This window comes from Octopus bimaculoides, chromosome 23 (assembly GCF_001194135.2).
Source record: "Octopus bimaculoides isolate UCB-OBI-ISO-001 chromosome 23, ASM119413v2, whole genome shotgun sequence".
Lineage (NCBI taxonomy): Eukaryota > Metazoa > Mollusca > Cephalopoda > Octopoda > Octopodidae > Octopus > Octopus bimaculoides.
The window spans coordinates 5,606,322-5,610,451 of record NC_069003.1 but is presented as its reverse complement, the minus strand read 5'-3'; the positions used below and the strand labels follow the sequence as shown (position 1 = coordinate 5,610,451).

Here is a 4,130-nt window from a genome sequence, read left to right as displayed (position 1 = left end):
CCGTCACTGCTACTACTGCTGCCACCACCACCACCTCCGCTGCCACCACCACTACCACCACCTCTGCTGCCACTGCTACCACTGCCACCACCACCACCAGCACCTTCACTACCACTGCCGCTACCACCACCACCACCTCCACTGCTACTGCTACCACTGCCACCGCCACCACCACTACTAACAATGCCTTGCATTGCTATTTACCAATTCACTTTGTAGGACAGTGTAACGGTCAGCTAATAATTTAGGACACAGCTGGTCAAGGGATGGTGGAGACTCGATGATGCTAACGAAGCAGATATTGTATTGTTAAAAGAGACACTGGATGGACTATATAAATAATTAAAATATATACTAATTTATTTAAATGAGGTGTATTGGACATACAACACACATGTGCAAACAATAAAACATTTCTGGAGAGAGAAAGGAAGAGGAAGGAGAAGACTGAGAGCAGGGAAGGTAAGAGGAGGGAGAAAGAATGGGGTGGAGGGGTGAGGGAGATCATATATGTGTGTGTGTGTGTATATATATAGGTAGGTAGGTAGGTAGATAGACAAAAAGGCAGATAGACAAACAGATAGATAGACAAATAAATAGACAGATAGGTAGATAGATAAACAGACAGACAAGTAGACAGACAGACAGATAGATAGGTAGAGATAGAGATAGAGAGGGAGACAGACAGACAGATGGCTAGATAGGTAGAGAGAGAGAGAGAGAGAGAGAGAGAGAGAGAGAGAGAGAGAGAGAGAGAGAGAGAGAGAGAGAGAGAAAGGGAGAGGGAGAGAGACAGATAAATAAATAGGTAGGGAGGTAGAGAGTATGGCAGAGGGAGATATACAGAGTGATGTAAATAAATAGAGATGTGGACTAGATAGAGTGAGATGGTTGAAAATAGAGAGAGAAAAGGAAAGAGATATGTAGAAAGTTAGGTGGAGGGAGATTTCAATGCGATAAATAGTAGTATCAGTGGGAGGTGGAGAGGCAGAGTGATAAGTGGGAAGAGGTAAGTAGTTCGATTGGTACTTCTTACATCAACCTTGGGCCCAGACACAACTAAAACCCGGCAGGTTTATTTATAGCCCTACAGCTCTACTTTAAAAACAACTAATGGAAAACAAAATTCACTTCCTTCCATCAGTGTTATCTTTTAGTTTTCTCAAAAGTTTCAATTCTTTGATTTCATTGGAATTATCTCCCTTGCTTATCAATTTTCAGTTTGATGCCCCAGCATGGCCGCAGTCCAATGACAGAGGCAAGTACAAAGATAAAAGGTCCTTCCACTTGATCTTAGAGATTTTGCAAGGCCAATGAAGATAGAAGCTGTTTAAGGGGTTAGTCTGTTTGTAACACAGGGTCTTTGATGGTGCCCCATACGCGAGGGCAGTTTAGTTCGTATCATTGCTTTATATGTTTGGTTCTTTGTCAACAATGAAATATCTGGATCATTTCAAAGCAGATATGTCAGTCTGCCAGAAGCAGCAGTTGCTTTGCCAATTCTGGAGGAGATATTGATATCTATGGTCAGTTTAGTGGACATCACACTTCTCAAGGAGATAACATTCTCCACTACTAATTTTTATGCAACAAGACATAGATACACACATGCATAACGTGTTTGTATGTGTGGATATATTCTTTTATTTGTTTCAGTCACCTGACTGCGGCCATGCTGGAGCACCGCCTGTTTAGTCGAACAAATCGACCCCGGGACTTATTCTTTGTAAGCCTAGTACTTATTCTATCGGTCTCTTTTGCCAAACCGCTAAGTTACGGGGATGTAAATACGCTAATATCGGTTGTCAAGCAATGATGGAGGGACAAACACTGACATACAAACGTATACATGCACACACATACACATATATATATGACGGGCTTCTTTCAGTTTCCCGTCTACCAAATCCACTCACAAGGCTTTGGTCGGCCCGAGGCTATAGTAGACGACACTTGCCCAAGGTGCCACGCAGTGGGACTGAACCCAGAACCATGTGGTTAGTAAGCAAGCTACTCACCACACAGCCACTCCTAACAGAAAAATTAGCACGCCGGGCAAAATGCTTAGCAGCATTTCAACTGTTTTTACGTTCTGAGTTCAAATTCCCTGAGGTCAGCTTTGCCTTTCATCCTTTTGGGGTTGATAAATTAAGTACCAGTTGTGTACTGGGTCGATGTAATCGACTGCCCCCTTCCCCAAAAATTTTGTGCCTTGTGCCTAGAGTAGAAAAGAATATTCTATAAGCTTAAAGCTTATAAGCGATCACCGTGCAATGACTAAAGAAAATAGTCTAATATTGGGGCATATAAGCCCTCAACTGAAAAAATAGGGATCCTGTCTGCGTAATGGTAACACACTTGTCTCAAAAACAAAGAGCTGTGGGTTCATGTCCAATGTATACGAAAACCCTACTTTCTTTCCATTCAGGGCTTATATGCCCCAATTTTAGACTATTTTCTTTACTCATTGCATGGTGATTGCTTATGAGTTTTAAGCTTATAAAATATTAATACATATATGCTTACCTTTTAGATTTGAAGTTTTAGTTGGTCCTCATGCAAAAATGTCCATATATGAGCACAAATGTAGATGTCTTGTGTTGCAATAGTAAGATTCACTTTAAAATATCTGTTGTGTATTTTCACAAATACAGAATACAATACGGTTTTTCTGAAATAAATAAAAATATATTGTTTTGAGAATTCACCAAACACAAGGAACAAGTAAAATACAAAAAGATTCATACAAAAAGTCAACAAGGTAGCCATTATGTGGTTATTCAACTTGCTGGAAATAGCAGCCAGATCTACATGGATCTTTCAAAAACGTTTTTAAAAATGCCTAGATATACTTGTGTATTTGTGTCTAATGAAAAAAAAAAAAAGACATTAAAAGTGGATGGTCACATCTGGAAGATCTTTGATCATAAGATTGCTTGATTTGGGCTAATTTTGGGCTAAAGGACAATGAAAATTTAATGAAAATATTAAATCCTGGAATGTGTGGTTAAAAATCTTGCTTCCCAGCCATATGGTTTCAGGTTCAGTCCCACCACGTGGTACCTTGGGCAAGTGTCTTTTGCCATAAGAATTTGGTAGATAGATATTGAAAGCAGACTGTCTTTATACATGTGTGTTCGTGTGTGTGTGTGTGTGTGTGTGTGTGTGTGTGTGTTCATGTGTGTGTGTATGTTGGTCAGCCTGCGGCCATTATAGAAGACACTTGCTCGAGGTGTCACGTAGTGGTAACCGAACCTGGAACCATGAGGTTGGGAAGCAAGCTTCTTACCACAACAGCCACTCCAACGACAATGATGAAGATAATGATAACAATGACAACGATGATGACGGCAACAACAGTGACAATTACAATATGAAGCACGTATCTGCAGGTCAATGCATTCAATACACCCAGGACTAGTACAAATGTAGTGGAAAACCATTTAATCTATTGCATGAGGATTAACTTGTCAATTGCAGAGAAACCAAACCTGTTTTATTAAAACGGATGCATCTTCTTCATTAAGAGCAACTCTGTGTCATTTATTCCTTACTTTTTGTCTTTGGCAATGTTGGGTTTTCTGCTAGTTTTTAATATACCAATATGAATATCACACCACAACTGTTATGATTACTTAAGAATCAACCTTTATGGCAAGACAAACCGCTCTAATCTATGTCAATATACATATCTATATACATGTATTCTTGTGTTTGCTCTTATTCTTATTCTACTCTATTTAAAATGATAAACACACCTTAGCTATTCTTAGCTGATTTTTATAAGTGTCAGTCCTCCACTCCCCACAGCCACTTAGACCCTCTGAAGAAGCCTAGGGGCACATCCATTATCCAAGTCTTGTCTGCTCATCCCTGCTTAACACTGAAGAGATGAAGATAACCTGGAAGATTTTGTTGTCTTGGCAGAAACGGGCGTAAGGAACTAGCACCTACACACTCATTTAGTTTTTTTGCCAATTTGCTCATTTGCTCAACTGGTCATTTGTTTCTATAAGCTTACATATATTCACACCCTTGTTTGTGCAGTTACCAGTTTTTTCCACTTGCCAATCTGTACCATTAATATATGTGTGTGTATTCATCCAATACGTTTGAATAAATAGACATAC

At 39.7% G+C, this 4,130-nt stretch overlaps 1 protein-coding gene across 4 annotated transcripts in view; it reads right to left on the bottom strand.

Moving 5' to 3' along the window:
- LOC106871347 (uncharacterized) overlaps window positions 1-4,130 on the bottom strand; it is a 103,516-nt gene that overhangs the window by 21,538 nt on the left and 77,848 nt on the right. For all 4 annotated transcript variants that reach the window (XM_014917749.2, XM_014917750.2, XM_052975921.1 and 1 more), the window contains one exon: window positions 2,527-2,671. The gene's annotated coding sequence lies outside the window, so the exon portion shown is untranslated. The remainder of the gene's footprint in view (window positions 1-2,526; window positions 2,672-4,130) is intronic.